This window comes from Ochotona princeps, chromosome 15 (assembly GCF_030435755.1).
Source record: "Ochotona princeps isolate mOchPri1 chromosome 15, mOchPri1.hap1, whole genome shotgun sequence".
NCBI lineage: Eukaryota > Metazoa > Chordata > Mammalia > Lagomorpha > Ochotonidae > Ochotona > Ochotona princeps.
The window spans coordinates 28290806-28313090 of record NC_080846.1 but is presented as its reverse complement, the minus strand read 5'-3'; the positions used below and the strand labels follow the sequence as shown (position 1 = coordinate 28313090).

General features: G+C 36.4%; 1 long non-coding RNA gene across 1 annotated transcript in view; it reads left to right on the top strand.

Annotated features, from left to right (window-relative positions):
- The window catches only part of LOC131482133 (uncharacterized), a 90265-nt gene extending 70684 nt beyond the window's left edge, over positions 1-19581 (top strand). The window contains exons 2-3 of the long non-coding RNA XR_009246772.1: positions 17923-17978; positions 19414-19581. This is a non-coding gene — a long non-coding RNA (uncharacterized LOC131482133). The remainder of the gene's footprint in view (positions 1-17922; positions 17979-19413) is intronic.
- Positions 19582-22285: the final 2704 nt, after the last annotated feature.

Here is a 22285-nt window from a genome sequence, read left to right as displayed (position 1 = left end):
CTACCAACACCTGGGTGTTTTTAAACACCATGGGTTTGTTTAAAATCTAGTGTGGATAAGCCATCAGTTTATTTACATGCTTGGACATTTCCATCTTGTACAATGTTTCCAGGTTCAGAAACTTCGCCTTTGTATGACTAATGTTTCAGCACACAAGCTTATCTGAGTGACAGCAGGAGTGTACTGGTGTCCAGTGGGTCACAACCGCCCCGTAGCTGGGAAGTAGGAAACATTTGTTTTGTCCTCCCCCCCTTTTCATTCAAAGTATTCTTTTTTTTTGTTTTTTTTTGTTTTTTTTTATTTATTATTTTAAATTCATTAATTACATTGTATTATGTGACACAGTTTCATAGGTACTTGGGTTCTCCCCACCCCTCCCCAAACCCTCCCACCATGGTGGATTCCTCCACCTTGTTGCATAACCACAGCTCAAGTTCAGTTGAGATTCCCCCATTGCAAGCGTATACCAAACATAGAGTCCAGCATCTTATTGTCCAGTCAAGTTCAACGGCTTCTTAGGTATACCCTTTCTGGTCTGAAAACAGAGCCAGCAGAGTATCATCCCAGTCAATTGAAAGCTCCAACATACCATCAGCAAAAATTTACATCATTATGGAATTAATTGACATAGTAATGAGTAACCAATATGTTAAAAGTAAATGCGAGTTCCTAGCCACCTTCTGTGACCACCTCACTTACATTTCAATTTTAGTTTATACAGAACATATAACATACATAACATAACATGTTATACATAACATCATATCATCTTAAATTAAGGCAAACATGTGGTATTTAACCTTTTGGGATTGGCTCATTTCCCTTAGCATTATGGTTTCCAGTTTGGCCCATTTGGCCACAAAGAACTGCATTTTGTTTTTTTTAATAGCTGAGTAGTATTCCATGGAGTAGATGAACCATAGCTTTCTTATCCAATCCTCTGTTGATGGGCATTTTGGTTGCTTCCATGTTTTTGCAATTACTGATTGTGCTGCTGTGAACATAGGAGAGCATGTTGGTTTCTCGTGTAACAGGTGTTCTGGATATATTCCTAGGAGTGCTATTGCTGGATCATACGGTATGTTGATTTTCAGTTGTTTGAATATTCTCCATACTGATTTCCATAGAGGCTGTACCAGCCTGCAGCCCCACCAGCAGTGGAGTAGGGTTCCCTTTTCCCCACAACCTCGCCAACAAGTGTTGTTGGTGCTTTTATTCATGTGGGCCAGTCTTACTGGCGTTAGGTGGTACCTCATTGATGTTTTAATTTGGATTTCCCTTATTGCCAGGGAACTTGAGCATTTTTTCATATGTTTATTTGCCATTTGGGTTTGTTCCTTTGTGAAGTGTTTGCCCATTTCCCGTGCCCATTTCTTGAGTGCCTTGTTTGTTTTGACATTTTGGTTGTTTTGTAGCTCTTTGTATATTCTGGAGATTAGCCCTCTATCACCTATGTCGTGTGCGACATAGTACATAGACATTCAAAGTATTCTTAATCTTACTCTGAATGGGGATTTTTGCTTTTTACAACATTTTGGTATTCTTCACTCATGAAAGTGAAAAATTTTAGCAATTCACTTTTCAGTTTACTTCCATTTTCCCATATATGGTTAGTATAGAAATAGCTTTGCTATTGGTAATTGAATAATGTATTATGAAAATATCACAAAGAGGATTGAAAAAAAACACAATATTTTTTGCTTATTGGTTAACTAATACATTACTAGAGCTTTTTCACTACCGTAAACTCTGTCAGTCTAGAATTAGGTAACAGACTTACAGTCAAATTGGGAATTAAAATTTTGATCACATTTGCATCTGAGTTTCCTATTTTCTTGCTTAATAGTCTTTTAAAATATGCTTTACTTTCTTACATTTATTTTATTTTAGATGTTGTGTGACACAGAGGAAGAACAAGACAGAAAGAGGAATAGCTTCCCCTGTTAGTTCACTCCCCAAGTGTCCACAACACCAGGAAAAAAGCCAGGACAAAGCCAGGACAAAGCAGGAGCCTGGAACATCATCTGGGTGTTCCACTTGGGTGGCTATGGACCATCCTCTGCTGCTTTCCCACGCGCATTAGCAGGGAGCTGAGGAAGACACAGAGCAGCTTGAACCTGCAAAAAGCACTCAGCTATGGGATGCTGAAGTTGTTGGTAACTGCTAAACTTGCTGTATCATGGTATTGTCCCCTCTGTTATATAATCATAAAAAATAGTAAAATAGTTCATAGTTGCTACTGTGTTCAAAGTCAAATAACAAAAACTGTGAATATGCTTCAGTAGAATTGTGTTTTGGTACAGCCTCGTGGACCTTCTAATACATGTTAGCTTAGAAATATATACAACCTGTAACAGACGTCAATACTACATAGAGAGATTCTCAGTATCATTGGGTAATTAAAAAGAACAACATTTTCCTAGGTTATGGCTATTTAATTACTTCACATTTTAGTGATTCCATATGAAGGTGATATTTTTTCCTCCTTCATGATCTTATAGGTGAGAATGATGAAAGACTTCATGTATATACACATGCATAAGAGGATGAGGGCGGTTTTATAGAACTACCTGGCTGTGACCACCTTCCCACTCTTGACTTTCTGTGGAGAACTTGTCACTGAAGACAAAGACATAAACCTTGTTACCTCTGTGAGCCAGGGAAAGCTTCTTTGATCAATGTTTTACAATGTGTCATTATCAGCTTACAGGTTCTTCACAGTAGGTAATTAGCAGGTGATAATGAGAATCAAGTCCAGTACTCACATATGCCACTATAAACTGCCGTTTCAGCACTCAAAGAACTGAGAAAATGAATTGCAACATGGTTTCCCACATATTACTTGACTAAACAGAAAGGCAAATTCTTTTAAAAATAAATATTGAGAAATCAGAATCTGCAAGCTACCAGATAGCAGTATTAATCATTAACTGAGTATTATCAATAGCATGCAGTATGGGTTTGTGGAACTGATCTTTTAAAGTAACAAATTGTTTTCATGGATCCTAAGCAAGCATCTTAAGACAGTTGCTACTTTCCCTATCATTCTGCTTATTTGTTTATTCTAAAAATTTTATTGAGCATTGAAAAATTAGTTGTGTGTAATGATAAAGTATAAGATGATGCAATAATATGCGTATGCATGTACTATGACTGAACAAATAAGGCTAATTTAATATTCATCACCTCATTCTGAGTTCTTATTGTGAGGCATATATGCTCAGACCAGGTTGATTTTGACTTCTTACAAATTATGTAAACTCAGAATCTCTGTTGTTTCATCTGTAGGACAGATTAAAATTCTCCCCTTATCACAGTTTTGCTTTATGCCATTTCAGCTCTCCATAGTCAAATCTAAAAATACTAAATGGGAAACTTCAATAAAAATAATTCTTAAATTACAATTTGTGCAGTAGTTGGAATACTATAATTTTTTGCTGTATCATTACCTCTCCTTGAATTTGCCCAAATATCTGCACTGTATTCATTACCCATTCATCAGTCGCTTGGTAGCCATATTGATTATCAGATTGACTGTGTCCATGTGGCTTTGTCTGCATCAAGTAGCCTCTATTTTACATAATAATGGACCCAACTTGTAAGAGTAGTGAAGCCGGCAATTTCATTAAAAATACCGTTATACTACTCTATTTTGTTATTAGTTTATTTTCTTGGTAATGTCCTATCATGCCTAATATGTACTATGAATTTTACCATTATTATGTGTTGATAGTAGAAAACATAGGATTATAGAATTCAGTAATATTCATGGCTATCAGCATTGCTGGTGATCTTATAATGTGCCTTGATAACAGAGGACTGTTATTTCTATAAGTAGATAAAAACATCTGAGTTGTACATACAGTATCTAAATGATACATAGGTATTCACATATTAGATTCCAAGATGCTTTTTGTAGGATTTCACAAGGTATTTCACCACACAGCTGTGTTTTTTTAAAAACCTGTTTAAAAGCCTATTAATGAAACAATTTCCTTTTACACAATTCTTATTACCTGTGCCATAATAGATTATGATATACCCAATGAATTTCTAGATAAGATAAAGCAAAATGACCTTCCACAGGAGTCTATACTAAATCTGCAGAAGTTATGCCTCTGCATTTCCCTTAATTGAACCACCATAATAGTAATAAAAAAGAAATAATTACCTTTTCCAGCCACTCTACAATTTCTCACTATGGCTGTGCAATTGTTATTGTAACTGGTCAATGAGAAAATGCCAAAGGCATTCACAGAAATTCAGAGTTCATGAAAAGGTTCTGCTTTATTAGTCTTTGTTATTGAGTAAAATTACACTTAATGAGAGGGGAACAGGGAAGGGGTGGCAGTACTGTTTTAGGTGACTAAAAAACAATATCTACCAGGCACAAATATCTGTAAATGAGTTCACTGGACTCAGTCCCCAAACCAGGCCTCACTCTGTTTCTGGAATGTTCATTGACGTGCACTGCTATGATTGGTCAGTGAATCATTTTGAATACATAGGCTAATGATGGTTTATCTCATTTCATTCTAAATCTGAAGGCAAAGACCATTGTGTAAAGACAGAATTATTCATGAGGGGAGATGTTAATTTTTAGTGAGAAGATTGCTTTGTTGTGTATAAAAAAATATTCTTGTTGCTTGGCATATTCTTCTCCCTTTGGCAAGATGGGAGATGAAACTGTGAAAAAGAATATGAAATTTCTTTTTGCCTGTCCGCATTTGCTTTGTGCACTGAATACAAGCTGAATTTATTTTTTATGAATTGTGAAATCCTCTTCCCCCAAATCATGACATATGGTATGAAATTTCATGGCACTCTTGTGTTTGTTTATTTAAAAAGTGCTTTTTGCAATAGGAAAAACATGCCCTGACAATTTTACACGCCAATAAACAGATCCGTATTATTAATTACCACTGTCAGAAAGTGTTTGTATTTGATTGCTGGCCACGGTTCTTACTGAACAGACTCTGGGTAATAAGAGCCTTGATTCTCTGGAAAGCTGTTGTGACAGACGAACCAACCTGTGACTTATCCAATTAAGGAGACTCTCGGGGAGACCTGAGAGTTTCCCTCCCTTTCAATCCTAATAATGGAGTCAGCAGCCCGAGATCAAGATGTACTCTCTTAGAAAAATAATCAAGTACTGATCTCTAGGTCTCGCTATATCAAAATATTTCTCTGGAAAACCCGGGCATATATTTTCGTGATTTGCTTTTTTAATGAAGTTTTTGAAAACTCTTTCTAACAAGAAACTTTCAAGGAAAAAGAAATCTTAGTTTTGTGAAATTCAAATACCATGCATACGTATGAATAGAATTACTCTTTCTGAATGTTGGAAATGGGTAGTTAAGAAATTGTTTTAGTTTTCTATTTAAGTCACAGATTCAGTGACTTAAACAATATCATAGGCTTATCCTGATAACCTAAAATAATTCCCTCAGCTCACAGTCAGCAGATTCACAGTCAGCTTTAGGTGATTTGGATTTTCTTTTGCTGCATGCCCTAATGTTGTCACAAACCCCAGGGACAAAGATGGGAACATGTTTGGGGGGTTGCTATTCTGTTTACGACGGAATGTAAACTAACAATTGTTTTATTATTCTGGAGAACTTTTTTGGAACTGCAATACTATCACTTGATTGCTTATCTTATATTACTATATCTTACTGTATTTTACTATATATCATAGATTTTTAGATTTCTTATTATACATCACCATATATTGCTATATATATCTCCATACATTACTACGTGTTATTATATATTATTATGTAAGTTCAAACTTTTTTCCCTATGTAAGCAATCTTAACATTGAATTTCTAAAAGCGTTAGAAAAGGGAAACATCACATGCAAAAGTTAGTTTATCAAAGGAAACAAGCCGAATTTAAATTTGGCGATATTGAAGAAGTTTACAACAAATGGAATGAAAGGATTAGCATCTCTCGGTGTAAAAACTTTGAAATTTGCACATACTTTTTGTAATAGTATGCATTTCAATGACCTTTTGAAAAACTCTCTGTAAGGATTTTAAAATGTGTTGTATCATATGTACATTAGCTTAAATTAAGTAAATAATTGTTGGGAGATGTGAGAAAGAGGACGTTTCTATCAAGTGATTCACTTCTACACATGCTGCAAGTGCTAAGACCTGGCCTGGGGCTGAAGCCTGCAGCTGGAAACTCAATCTGTAAGCCCTGGCTGCTCGCAAGGACCTGTGTATGAAGCAGTTATCACTGCCTCCTTGGGTCGGCTTTAGCAGAAACCCGGATTCAGGCACTGGAGCCACACATTAAATCCGTTTGATATGGAATGCGGTCATCTTCATTGCTAGGCTAAATATCCTAAATTTAATTTTGTTTTCATTGAAGTTCCTGTATACACATACAAGTATATATAAAATATCTGTTCATATGTTATATAATTTAAGACATACCATTCATTGAAGTAAAACACATGAAAATGCCTTTATAATATAACTGTTTAATTATAATATTTATACATCCCAAGAGGCAAATATGGCCATTTTTTTAAAAAAAGATTTATTTGTTTTTATTGCAAACTCAGATATACAGAAAGGAGGAGAGACAGAGAAGATCTTTCCTCAGTTGATTCACTCCCCAAGTGGCTGCAATGGCCAGAGCTACACCAATCCAAAGCCAGAAGCCAGGAGCTTCTTCCTGGTCTCCCATGCGGGTGCAGAGTTCCAAGGCTTTGGGCCATCCTCGACTGCTTTCCCAGGTCACAAGCAGGGAACTGGAAGGGAAGCCGGACCACCAGGATTAGAACTGGTGCCCATATGAGATCCCAGCGTGTTCATGGCAAGAACCTTCGCTGCTAGGCTACCATGCCAGGCCCTTTGGCCATATTTTTAATTTCATATTGATTTTCTTTCTTTTTTTAAAGATTTATTTGTTTTTATTAGAAAGGCAGATACACAGGGAGGAAGAGAGACAGAGAGGAAGATCTCTGTCCGATGGTTCACTTCCCAAGTGACTGCAATGGCTGGAGTTGAGCCAATCTGAAGCCAGGAGCCCGGAGTCTCTTCTGGGTCTCCCACGCGGGTGCAGGGTCCCTATTCTTTGGGCTGTCCTGAATTAAAACTGGTGCCTGTCTGGGATCCCGGCGTGTTTCAGGTGAAGACTTTAACCACTATGCTATCGCACCAGGCCCTCATATTGATTTTCGACTGCTACTATTGCAGTGGGAATTAAGAAGCACTGCTTTTCGCACACTGCATCAGCACTTCCAGAGTTGGCATAACTAGTTTTCAGAAGTGAGCCAGAGGATAGAAAATTTCTATTTCTGTCTCCTCTATTACGCTGCCTTTTTAATAAATAAAAAATCAAAAAAGCATCATAATTTTTAAAAAATGATTTATCTTATTTTATTGGAAAGACAGAGTTACAGAGAGAAGGAGATACAGACAGAAAGGTCTTCCGTTCACTTGCTTGCTCACCAAGTGGCCATGATGGCTGTTGCTGAGCTGTTTCAAAGCCAGGAGCTTCGTTTGGGTTTCTCATACGGATGCAGGGTCCCAAGACTATGGGACATTCTCGATTGCTTTTCCAGGCCATAAGCAGGGAGCTGGATGGGAAGTGGAGCAGCCAAAACAAGAGCCAGGGATCATCTGGGATCTCCATGTTTAGCAAGCAAGGGCCCAGAAACATGCTTTACTATTTTTTTTTTAAAGAAACAGGTTTTTGTTTTGTTTTGAACAAAAATGTGTAACCATGAGTGCACATTACAGAGTTCTATTTTAGACTTTAAGGTCTGGTGTTGTGGACTTAGTATGTCATTCCAAAACTTGTACTTTGAAACCTTATCCTTGATTATGATGATCGTTGAGGATAGGGACTTCAGGAGGTATTTAAGTTTAGATGAGGTGATTGGTTCAACTCATGGAGTTAGTCATTTAATAAACACACTTAGCTTTTTTATTATTATTATTACAAAGTCAGATATACAGAGAGGAGGAGAGACAGAGAGGAAGATCTTCCGTCCGATTGATTCACTCCCCAAGTGAGCCGCAACGGGCCGATGCTGCGCCGATCTGAAGCCGGGAACCAGGAGCCACTTCCAGGTCTCCCAGGCAGATGCAGGGTCCCAAAGCTTTGGGCCGTCCTTGACTGCCTTCCCAGGCCACAAGCAGGGAGCTGGATGGGAAGTAGAGCTGCCGGGATTAGAACTGGCATCCATATGGGATCCTGGGGCGTTCAAGGCAAGGACTTTAGCTGCTAGGCCACGCCACCGGGCCCCACACTTAGCTTTTGACCAACATCATCCATCCCACTAATTTCCCAAGACCTTGATAACCACCACATGACACTGTACTATTCCTGTCATTTGAGATCAACTTTTCATGTTACACATATAAATGAGATATGCATATTTGTCTGTCTATGACTGACGCAAGCCACTTAACCAACCATACTCTTCATAAACTCATATTGTCTCAAGTTCCATGAAGTGCCTACTGTTTGTTTGCTTAGCACAATAGATAATGATTGTTTTATGGTTTTTTTCCCTGCCTTTCCCCCAATGCTTATAGAGATCATTGCTGAGAAGTTGAAATAATTCCTTCTTTTCCTGAAAAATTTGATTAAACAAAGAAACCTCTTTTCTGATTTTTCTAGTACCTTTTGAACCCCCCCCCCCCCCCGGATGATGATTAGAAATGCTCAATTTGCATCTCTTTAAATTCAGAGTTATAATGGTCACTGTTAATCTACTGAATGCATCCCCTGGAATACATCTTCTGCTTTAATGCATATAGCCTCATCTTATTTTGCTTTTTTTAAATGACTTTTTTTCAAAGGTTTATTTTATCTTTATTGGAAAGTCAGATATACAGAGAAGAGGAAAGACAGAGAAGAAGATCTTCTACCAGATGATTCACTTCCCAAGCTGCTGGAGCTGCACTGATCCAAAGCCAAGAACCAGGAGCCAGGAGCCACTTCCAGGTCTCCCAGGCAGATGCAGGGTCCCAAGGCTTTGGACCGTCCTCAACTGCTTTCCCAGGCCACAAGAAGGAAACTGGATGGGAAATAGGGCTGCCAGAATTAGAACCGGCGCCCTTATGGGATCCTTCATGGCAAGGACCTTAGGTACTAGGCTACCATGTTGGGATCTTAAATGACTTTTTTAAAGGTATAGGACGTACTTTCTCCTGCACAATTAACACAATCCATAGGTGTCTTTGAAAAGACCAAGAATTTCAAGCCTTAGATTATTGCACTCCTTTTTCCCTATGATAATCTCAAAACCTGTCAATGTACCTTTTCAGAGTTTCTCACCCTTGGGCTATCTATTGCTGAGCATCGACAATGGAGCATTTGTCCCCAGCACATATTCTTGCCTCTATATTTCTGTGATTTGTTACCAACATAAATACCTGAAAGTATAAAATGCATAGTAATGGCCAGGAGCAAGAGCAAGAACAATGATGCGGACTGAATTTTATGTTAGAATAGCCAATAAAGCTTGAGCTTTTTCTCCTATTTTCAGGTGTATTACTTTGGGAGCATTGATACATCAGATATCCCTTGTATGTTACATAAGAACGGAAGCTGCTAACATTCTGTATTACTTGAAGTAGCTCCTATTCACTGACAAGCCTATACGTATACATACATACATACATATATATATATATATAGATACAAATATATACATATGCTTGATACATATTTATACATTTCATTATGTTATTTAAAAACTCAGTATTTTCTAAGGCCAATAGTAAATAAATGACAAGTGGTAGGCAGAAAGATAGGTAGAATTAATTGTGCTAAAGTCCTGGCATGAACTTGATTCACTTGATTTTGTACTGACACCTGAATATCATATTAAAGTATTGCTCACAGAAAAAAATTCAATGTTGCTTCTATTATAAAGGAGGCAATTGATAGTTCTTGCCAGTTTTATATGAGAAACACTGAGAATTCTAAGACTTCAGACAGGAGGAGCATTTATATATTTTCTGAATTCTGATAAAAGAACACTCTTCTGATAACTTCTAGAAAGGTAAAAAAAAGTGAAAAATTTTAATGTTTTATTATCTTTTCAAAATGAAAAAGAAAACATACTGAGGAATAATAAATACTGTAGCTAAGGATACAATGACAATACTTTTCAAGGAAAAGAATTGGAGTATATGTGACACAAAATCTTTAGTTACCAGAGAAATGCCCGCCCCCCCCAAAAAAATTCAGTAAGTTACTGATATATAGCCAATGGAATGACTAAATGATTTTTTTTGTCTTTTAAGATTTATTTACTGTTATAGGAAAGTCAGATTTTATAGAAAGAAGGAGAGACAGAGAGAGGAATATCTTTCGTTTGCTGGTTCACTCTGCAGATGGCTGCAGCAGCTGGAGCTGAGCCAATTCAAAGCCAGTATCCAGGAGCTTCTTCTAGGTGTCTGACACAGGTGTAGGATCCCAAGGCTTAGGACCATCCTATGATGCTTTCCAAGGCTGTAAGCAGGGAGCTGGATCAGAAGTGGGGCAGCCAGGACATGAATTGGTGCCCCTATGGGATGCTGATGCTTTCAGGTGGAGGGTTGGCCCATCACACTGGTCTCTGGCACACAGATTGCAAGCAGGAGTTGCATAAAATTTGAATACGGGATAAATATGTCTTAGGCAACACTTTCATCTGCTTCACCAAGATATCTGTCTCCTAAGAGAAACTTTTAATGGTTAAACTGAAATGGCAGAATTTTGTCAAAATATAATCTTGCTGTCCTAATACCAAGTTTACTTGAATATGGATACTGACCTGACTTTTCACACAGGAACCAGGACTTGCTTTGTTTTATAGCAGGCCAATTAAACCTCCACCTGCAGTGTTATTGTCTCATATGGACACTAGTTCAAGTCCTGGCTGCTCCACTTTTTTTTTCTTTTTCTTTATATTTAGCAACTTATAGTATTCAAGTGTGATTTTTACTGAGCTTCATGAATTTTAGGATAGTCTAAACAAGTTTATAACGCTAACAAGCCATATGTTAACGATTGAGGAGCCGAACAGTTTTAGGAGGGGTGTGCAGAGAAATCTTCAGTACCTTAGTGAGGAGTAACTGATCTTTGTGTCCTACCTAGTATAGTGTATGGGAGTCCAAGCTGACTTCTTGTCTGTTCTAAGCTTTCCTTATTGATTTCTCTCTATCTGATCTAATTTTGGGGGCTCCAGAGTGACCCTGATGTTCATTGCAAGAGAAGGTGGGGATCCATAGTTGGAGCTAAGTAAGGACCAGAGAAGGCTCCTCTCCTGAATCCCAAAGGAAGTTAACTGTTCTTCTGTTTCTGAGGACTGCTCAGGTTTCCTGACTGTTGTTCCAATGCCATTAATCCCTGTGAGGAGGGTTCTGGGCTTCTTCCATCCCATGTGGGAGATCTGATAGGGAATGGTTGACTTCAGAGTTCTCGGCCTTTGAAGGCACTCCCATTCCCTATGATCTCCTTGGCTGTTGGGATATAGTCCTTGGTGCCCACACTGATAGTCCTTGGTGAGGATCCAGAAGTCTTTGGGGTTGAGATATAAGCCTCCTCCTGTCCTCCTGCTCCACTCTGGGGTCCCCTCCTGCTCTGTGCATATGACCTCCTGTTAAGAGGCTGTCAGGATCGCTATTGGATCCCACTGTATGTCTTTATAGTTTTTGCTAATGACTAATGCAAATTCGAGTCTGCTGTCTATACCTGTTACAATCTTGATAGATTTTACTTAACATCTTCCTCACACACTCTAAGAAGGTGGAAGATGTCTCTGCTCTCCCGATCCATTGTGGGATGACATAGGGTATTAAAAGCTTATCAGATTTTTCAGTTCTTTGATATAGATCATAAGCAGTCTGTCTCTCATTGATTATTGGTTCATTGGTTACATCACAATATCTTATTGCTTACAATACAGGCTGTTTGAGGGTGTAATAATGTTACAATTTACAGGTGCTATTTTTAGGAATGACATCGTTTCAACTTAAATTAAGGCAAACATATCGTGTCTAATCTTTTGGGATTAGCTCATTTCCCTTAGCAAAATGGTTTCCAGTTGGGCCCATTTGACCACGAAGAAATGCATTTCGTCTTTTTACATAGCTGAGTAGTATTCCATGGAGTAGATGAATCATAGTTTTCTTATCCAGTCTTCTGTTGATGGGCATTTCAGTTGCTTCCAAGTTTTTGCAATTACTGATTGTGCTACTATGAACATAGGGGTGCATGTTGGTTTCTCGTGTAACAGGTGTTCTGGGTATATTCCTAGAAGTGCTATTGCTGGATCATATGGTATGCAGGTTTTCAGTTGTTTGAGGAATGAGCAAAATTTAAAATGCTATTTTTAGGATGGGTACCGCGATTCAACAGGCTAATAGTTGAAGTGCTGACATTTCATATGTGGGCAGTCCATGTCACGGCTGCTCCACTTTCCATCCAGCTGTGTACAGATGGCCTGATAAAGCAGCAGAGGATGGCGTAAATCCTTGCGACCCTGCAGCCACATAGAAGACCCAGAAGAGACTTCTGCCTCCTGCCTTCAGATCAGCTCATTTCTACCTGTTGAGCTATTTGGGGAGTAAACTATCAGATGGAAGACCTTTCCTTTTCCCTCTCTGTCTCTGCTTATTTCTATGGATCTGCCTTTGAAATAAAAATAAGTAAATCCTTAAAAAGAAATGAAAATAAAATTACCTGGAATTTTACCCAATGGAAATGAAATCAGCATTTGAGAATATCATTTGTGCCCTCATATTTATTGCAACTCAATTCACAGTAGCTGAGATAGGGAATAAACCCAAATGTCCATCAATTGATGACTCTATTAGTCAGAGTTATATATACACTATGGAATATTATTCAGCCATAAAATGAAGGAAAGTATATATTTGCAATTAAATTGACATAATTGGATACCATTATGCTGAATGAAATAAGCCAGTTTTAAAAAGACAAGTATTATATTTTTATCTGATATGCACCAACTATTATAAGAAAAAAATGTGTATGGAAAGCAAATGGTTACTTTGGGATACAATTATTTATTTTAGCCTTTGTTTATATTTCAGAGGAACTCTGATCTTCCAATTTTTACTTATTGAATATTATGATTAGTGGTAAATCAAGTCTGTGGATATGGAATGGATTAAAATTATGTCTTTGCAAAAACTGCTGCAGAAAGTGGAGGGGCGTGAGGGAAGTGTAATTGTCTTCTTGGAACTGTACCTACAGAACACACGAAGTTCATTCTGTGCTATGTTCTCTCTGTATAAAGAAATCTTCATGCAAAACAGAAAACAGTTATAGAGTTAAATATGTACATACGCATATTCTTATAGATGAACTATATAACGGAGACTAGCATAGTGAGAAGATAATGTTGAAGTATGCACCTCTACTTCAAAGAAAAGGGGGACACCTAATAAAACAAGTATTCTTTTACAATATGACACTAGTCTTTCTACCATTGCCTACAGCTACAGTGTCATGAAACACACAGCAAAATGTTGGACTTGTTTTGCTGAAGCTCTATACTATTGTAGAATGTGAGGGAAAATAGTGGAGGGGGCGCTGAGAGATGGGGAGGGAGAAAGGGGAAGAGAAACGAGGGAGGGGAAAATCCCTGCATCCAAAACACCACATCATGGAAAATAAAGATTTAAATAAATAAAATAAAATATTAAAATTTAAATGAAATTTCATCAGAAAAGAAGAAAAAACACTTGGGTTGCCAAATGTTGGTAATACTGTAAAACAGCAAGGCTTTTATTCATGACTGACACTATTTTAAATGTTACATAATGTTACAGAATGGAAAACTACTTTACAAAGTGGAACTTACATTATGACTCAGGAACTCCATTTGTAAATGTTTTCAAAAGTTTAATAATAGTATTTGTTCATCAAAATTGTTTAACAATAATTTTATATAGAAAACCAACTAAAAATAGTTCCAAATTAGAAACAATCAAAATATCCACAAAAGAAGAATTTTAAATACAAATAAAAGGACAAAATATATCCAACAGTGTTATTAAAGTGCAAAAGCCATAGTGAGGTACCATCGGGGCCATCTGGGATGAAACAACAACAACAAAAAACAGTGAGTGAAAAGAGACAAGGAAAACATTGAATGATTCCATTTTAAGATATTCAGACTAGTCATGATAATCAGAACACTCTTGCCTCAGGAGCTATATTGGCTTGAATTTATCAGTATAAACCTTCAGAAACGATTAAAATGTTCTTCTTGTTCCAGAAGATGTTTACCTTTGTCAAAACTCATATAATAATACATTGAAAAACTTTGCCTTTAAATGAAAGTGCAAAAAAAAACCCACTTTTTTTTTGGAATAATAAAGATTAGAAAAGAAACAATTGAAACAATTATATACTTGCCGTGCTTATCATTTTGTATGCATATTCATAGTATCCTTACAGTCTCCCAGAAAATGTGTCTTATTTTATTTAAGGCATAAAGATATCATTTAGAGAGACATTGATGCATTTGATCGTATTATAGATAACAAAGGGGAAAATCAGTATTCAATCTGAATCAGGATTTTTTTCTTTTTAATTTCATTTTGTGACACAGTTTCATAAGCTCTGGGATTCCTCCAACCCCTTCCGGTGCCCTTCCCCCAAGTGGATTCCTCCACCTTGTTGTAGTATTATGAATCAAATGCTGTCATGTGAATCAGGATTTTTTTTTTAAAGATAAAATCATTTTTATTTGAAAGTCAGATTTACAGAGGAGAGACAGAAAAGTCTTCCATTCGATGAGTCACTCTCAAAGTGGTTGTGATACCTGGAAGTAAGCCGATCTGAAGACAGGAACCAGAAGCTTTTTCTGGCTCTCCCACAGGAGCGCAGGGTCCAAAGGCTTTGGATCATCTTCAACTGCTTTCCCAGGCTGGGCCTCCCTGATTGTGATTTTTGGGGAGCCATTTACCCTCTCCCTTGTTTTCCTCACATGTACAAAGTATTTTTAATAATGACTTTCTTTTGCAGAACTGTGAGGAGGATTAATTAGGCAATGTTCTCTAAGAGCTTTGAAGATTAAAAGCCTGGAATAAGTGCTAAGTTTAAAATATTATACCAAAGAGATGCAATCAGAAACCACGTAAAATGGAGAGATGAAAGGAGAAAACTATTAAGAGATGGAAGTTGGAGATTTGGAAAGACATGAGGGACCCAATCACACACATGAAACCCAGCATGTTGAATGATGTTGGTGTTTGTCAGTTCATTACTAATACAAGAATTGGAGAATATGTCCATTATTTGTGAGGTCATAGAAAATGCTATTTTCTTCATCTTGATCACTTCCAAAGATGTCCTCTTTCCTTTTTGCCAAATCTGCTGTTGGACGTCACATGCCCATCCAATGTGAGATCTTTGTCCCCAGTTGCTTTAAATCCTTATCTTCTTCTCTAAATGTGTGAGACCCACCGTCACCTCAAAATAAGATAAATGAGACTTGGTGACCACAAACGGCTTCAATGGACTGTGAAACAAGGAAATGAGCCATTCTCCAGAAGGAAAACATTGGATAAATTGTGCAACTAAATCCAGTTGCTGTAGAAGCGTTACTTTGTAATTGCGTCAACCAAATGAAAATTTCAGGAAAGAAAAGCAGACCTAAGCAGAAAGACAGTAGTAAATTAAAATGGATTTTGTCTGAATAATTAAATTTCCATGTAAATTTGGATAGAATCAGGTATTTAACCAGAGGTGCCAGAGGAACCACTGGTTTCATATAGGTTTGTAGTAGATGAAGCATAGGAGTATTTGACAATAGATATCACTGGGGCATTGACATGCAAAGCAGATGTTGTCAAGGGATAATTGAACTGGTACCTGTCCTTAGTTCTAAGTATGATCAGTGCAAAGCATTGTTTGATTTTCATTAAATCCCTCTTTTTTGTGTTCCATGACACCGTCTCCTCTATGTCATACCTTCTGGACCTTCATGCTTCCCTGCCTTTCAGGTTCAGTCACTGCATAATTATTCTGATTTAGATTGAATAGGCACATTATATTTTGACAACTTAATGCTCTCAAGATTCAAATTCCTGAGGCTAGCACAGTGACACAGCAGGTTAGTCCTTTCCCTGTGGCTCTGGATTCCCACATGGTTGCCGGTTCATGTCCCAGGAAGTGAACCAGTGAATGTGGAAGAGTTTAATCTTTCTGTCTCTTTCTCTTTCTGCAAAATGCCTTTCGAATGAAAATACAGTTGTAAAACCAAATTTTCTTTGTCTCAAAATACTTTTATGGAACAATGTGATTGATAAACTAACATGTTAAGATAATATAAACTTTTCTCCTGACCTGTCTCAAACTGCATTTAAAGAAATAACTTGGTTCCAGCTAAAATACAATACAGTGATCCAATGGGACTCAACAAGGATGAGATAGGATGTTATTTAATTAACCTACGATAACTTTTTTCTATTCATGTGTATATCTCTATAAGAAGACATGTGAAATTAATCAGAGAAGACTTATTTGAGTCAAGACCACTTTTGGTAGTTTGGATGACTTTTCCTCTGAGTCTCCACTTTTGTCAAAATTAATTGCACAGTTATTGATGTATCTTCTTATTCAGTCCTGTAGACCTTAACAAACTTATGTCTGGATTTTCCCTGTGTGCTCTGGTAATGAGATTGCGTAACTGTTATTTTTTTGTAGACCCCAAATAAGTTATTTTCAAATGATTGAATGACCCAGTGAATAAAGGATGACAAGTGAAGCAAATATGAGCATTTGCCAGAAAATGGTTTCTCTGCAACGCCAAAGGAAATTAGAGGATCATTTAGGTTCTTCTCCCCAATCACAGCTTTCTGCCCCAAACCGGGTAAGATTCTCTCACTGAGTACTAAAGCTGTTGTTGTCTGCGTTTAACTGCTGTCTTCGCTGTGATTATTGCACATGATCAGCGGCCCAGGGCAGACATTCTAGACAGAAAGGCTTGTTGCCATTTTTTCTACATAAACTTTTTACTTTTCATGGCATTTGAATGCTGTTACCTTCTTGTTCCTCTCACATACCTATGCAAATCTGCAGTGCTTATTCATGTTCCTGTGAAATATCATCTTTCTTCCCCTCAATGCATTTTTCACATCTATTTCACTTTATTGTTTTTTTTCTCTATCAAAGGCAAGGATGAGGCCAAATCCATCTTTATATACTTTGCATAATTTTGTGCAGTGCCAATGGCATGTCTTCCCCACATCCTTGAGGCCATCATTGTGGCTTATGTTAGTAATGTCAGTCACCAGAGTTCAAGGAAATAAAGGTACTGAGTGAAACTCTGCTTTGGATGTGGAGTATAAAATCCTTCTGAGACCATGGTCTCCTTTTATTACTTCAAAGCAGGAAGTGATATAATGTTGTTAAGTCCATAGTAAATTTGGAAAGGTGCATATCATAAATTATTTTTATAGATTGGAAAATTAGAGGTGTGTTCAAAAGCTTTCTGAAAAGTTTAAGAGAAGTATTTAAAAGGTTTTTATTTATTTATTCATTTTTGGAACATGATATATCTGAGCCAAGGGATCCTGAGTATGATTACAGTAACACAAACACACACTAATTAATATATTTATCTAAACAGCTAATTTCGTCTCAGAAGGTAAATGGCACTTAATTTGGTTGAACAAGACTCCTAACTGTGAATTTTTCAGCCATGGCTGCTAATAGGGTCACCTAAAAGAACAACTAGAAATGAAGAAATTATTGAAGGAAAGAATTGGAAAACTATGCATAGCGAGGACCTTCTAATTAGTAGCAATTATTTGATAAAGTTATTGTTCTGTTTTAAATGCATCATTAGCAATACCAACTGCAGGGAAACTGGAACAAAGGGAATGGAAGAAAGTTAAGAACCTCATTCAGTTTCCATTGGTTTTTTAGGAACCTGCCAACTCTTGGCTGGCTGTGGCTTTAATTCCACCTTCCCCCATGAGCAGGTACATAGTGGCTCACCCTTGTACCTTTTCGTTTCTCTTTTAGATAAAGTGAGGATGTTGGGGTAATAAAAACATATAAAAGGGGAGTAGATGATTTCCAGTCATTTCTAGCAGCCATTGAAATCATTTGCTGCAACTAAAACTTCAGGAAGCTTCAGAGTATTTTCAGCAATGACAGCAAATACCTTGCTTGGATGTTAGATCAGAGATACCTAACTTTATTGGTCAGTGTCATAGAAGGTCTTAGATAAAACTCAGAACAACAAAGAAAACTAAGCACCCATGCAGGTAAATTCAATGGACAATTCAGCATCAGACCAATATTTCAAGGACTTTTTGCAAGTTAAAGAACTTAGGTCAATTATTTAAACTTTCTTGGATTGCATTAGAAGTACATCAATAAATGAAAATGACAATTTATCATCAACATTATGGATTTTCCTGTTGACACCATTTTATACCTATGCCAGATAAACATAATTTTGAGCATGTGAAAAGAAATTTTAGACATTTCAGTAAATTCAGATCTCCATTAGTGTGAGAGAAAAAGCAAGCATTATTTGTACTGAAAAATAAGTTTGCCTAAAGGAAGGTTCTTGGGTTATGTAGAAGTATGCATTAACAAACAAAATAGAAAACAGCTTGCATAATTTTCTAATATCATGTATCATATCAGGAATAATAAGCTTATTCTTTATGCTGCAAACTATTGCTGCTTTTATTGCCCCAATCATTGAGGCAACTAAAAAAACCTGTAGGTGTTTATAGAAACAACCAAGAGGAAATTAATCTTTGCAGAACATAAAAAGGTCCAGGTTGAAGGAAAAACTTTCAAGAGAGATTTTTCTACCCCCTTTTTGTTAGTCACAGTACCTAGAGATTTTAGCAAGCTAAACAAGTGATGTGACATGCTGCTTACCTGAAGCTGCTTTCGTCCCATAGTGCTTTGCTGTAAGTAATCATCTCACTCTAGCAGAAGTTGCATCTGAATTTAGAAAGGGTTCTGATGCCTTTTACACATATCCAGTTGTGCTAGAGGTTTGGGATACCAACCGTTATTTGAGAAGTATTTACTGTCTATAGCTGAGGTGTGATTTTTGAAATCATGTTTAACTTACCTCATTATGAGACCCACTGAGGTTCAAAAATAAGCATCCATTGTGAAATATCATATAGGAGATATTAACCAGATATATGTATTTGATAGATGATTCGCATCAACAATGAAAACATCAGTGTTAGTACTTCACTTCAAATTCAGACAAACTAAGATAGATAGATAGATAGATAGATAGATAGATACAGTCTCATTGGTAAGAAGTGCATTTTTATAAATGCATATGTGCTTATTTTCATCTGTTTGAAAAGCAGAGTAATAGTGAGAGACAGCGAAAAATCTTTTTAATCCACTGGTTCACTTTCCTGATGCCTGCAGCAAAGAGAACTAGCCAAGAAGTTGCAGCTCATCTGAGCCTCCCTCATGGATGGCAGAGGGCTCAGCATTTGGGTTATCATCATCTGCTCCCTCCCAGGTACATGAACAGGAAGCTGGATCCAAAGTGGAGCAGCTGGGACTCCAACTGATCCTCTGGTATGGGGTGTGGATGTGGTAAGTGGTACTGTGTACTCTGCTTACGTCTAATAGGTACACTTTTTAACGTAATAATTTTTATGTCTTCTTGTTCAGTTGTAGGACTTTAATATTTGTCATTGAAGTTTTCCCCTCTCTAGGTGATTGTTTTCTGATATTTTTGAGGATTTTCTAAGGTAGAAATCATTTTTTTTTCTCCAGTGAGAGGTAGGGCATGGTTCAAAGAGGTAAATCTGTTACATTGAAGAGTGTTCACATTTTTAAAAAAGTTGATGGATGTAAGAACATTTCCTTTCAACAGCATTTATTTATATTCAGCTCGTTGACTAATATCTCCCACATCTGAGGGAGGATTTCCTTAATAATTTAAGCATAAATTTCTGTTTTAACTTCAACAGACCTAATGGAAGTGGTTGCACATGGCTGTCCTGCTGATTGGGATTTTAAATATGTTCTACAAAGTGGGTTTTACTCTATTTTTCCACTACCTTACTTATCAACCCTATCTCTAAGGCTTGGGCCAGTGTTCTTTGTAGGAAAATAAAATCCCATTTAATCCCCTGAGTGTTCTATTCATCTTTATTTTCTCTTTACTTCTTCACACCAAGTATTGAAAATTCTAATTATTCCACATAGCTTTCCTGAATAAACACTAGCATGAAAAGTTGTATCAATACATATTTACATATGTATACAGATGTATGTGTAAATATGTTTAGATATGTACAATTATCTGTGTGTTTGATATGCCTATGAACAATTTAGCATGATGCTAGAATCATGTTCTTTTTTAGCCATATGCTGACTATTTCAAATTAATTCAGAATGTTAAATCTAAGAAGGGTAAGCATAAATGATATCTTTGATTCGGGGATTTTATTTTCCTGACTTAGCAAAGACATCCTATCTCTGTAGGAATAACATTTAAATTAATGGAACTAAAAATTGCTAAGAGTCCTTCATTAGATGAAATAAATTAAAACAGAATAGATTCACTGGGACTGAAAAGCAGAAATTCCACACTCAGCACTCACTTTGTCTCTGTGTAAAGTTTCATGGCTCTACATACCTGAATACAATCTCACAGAAACTTCCTGGCATTATCTTCTGGGTTTGCTCAGAGTAGAGCGGCAATTTTTTCAGTTTTACAGCTGATGGTTGACAGCTAATCCTAATGGAAAAGCAATGCCACATTTACTAATCCTAACAGAGAAGCAAACCACTTTCACTTTCAATTTGAAAGTCCAAAATCAGATGGGCTTTCTGTAACGAGACGCCTCTCTGCATCCTCACCCAGTGTACACAAGACTGTGTTTCAGTCTATGAACACAAACGTTTCAAGCTTCTTGCTGTGCTTAAAAGAATATTTGAAGTTACTTTCTCCATGTTATAAAGAAAAATAAACATGCTGTTTTCAAAGCAGTTCCACAAATTTTATCACAAACTGTTAAAGAAATAATAACTATCTCTTCGCCATAGACAATTACTATTTTTGTATTATCTGATACTTTACTTTTTTGTGCTAATGTGATGCTAATATAAAGAGAACCGATTCAATGTAGTTCTTATGTACAATTCTAACAATATAAAGATATTTCTTTTCTTCCTCCATCTTCTCTCCCTTCCTTTCTTCTCTGCCATTTCTCTCCTTCTTTCTTCCTCAGTCTCTGTCTTTATTATTTTTTGTAATATGTTTTGAATTTATTATCAAAGGCTTGATGTCTCACTAAACAGATTTCAACAAGTAAAAACTAAAAACGTCTTAGTTCATGGCAAAATAGAAAAGGACTATAAATAGTAATCAGAAAGTTTATCATTTCACTTATTCAGTGAATTTTAAAATATATATTTAAATTATATTTAAGGATGATTTTTAAATTAAAATTTTGTGTTATTTCAAAAAATTTATGACAAGATAATATAAGGAAGCACATAGCTAATTTATATAATTATTGATAAAAAAATCAATGGCTAACTAAAATTTGAGAAATATTTCACAAGTTATAAAATATTTTCTTTTACCTATCAGAGTGATATCCATAAATGAGAATATTTTATTAGAATACAAACTTTTGTATTGTGGATGAAACCAAATGTACTATGAAATATTTTGTCAAATGTTAACTTCAGACTCAGAATTAATAGTGCATAATAAATTAAATCATTGCAATTATAAAATATAATCAAGGAAATGTGTCAAAAAGAGCTATTTGTCCTAGATTATGATAGCATCAGGACGAGCCACATAGTAATGATAAATAATCATGATTTACTAAATACTGCCAATATTTAGAACATGTCATAACAGATCTTACATTTACTATCTAATTATTTATTGAATGATATTGTTCATACATATGCATTTTTTGTTAGAAAAATGAGAACAGTTTAATGTGTTACTACTCTTTTCTCCTAAGTAGAGAATAAGAATTTAAAAGGTTAAGGAATTTGTATAGGCATACAGAAATAAGGGTAGAACTATATAAAGGGATGCCTAAATTTAAAAGTTATCATCACTGTCTTCCAATATACAGTGATGGTACAGTCATAGGGAATATATGATGTTGAATGGATAGAATTTCACTTGTAAGGTAGTACAAAAATCTTTTAATCTGAATTAAGGTGTTCTTCTGATTAATGTCAGCTAAAATTTTAGGTCTATGACAGTTATTTGTTATATACCTTAAAGAAGACAAAAGTTGATTTATCTTCAACA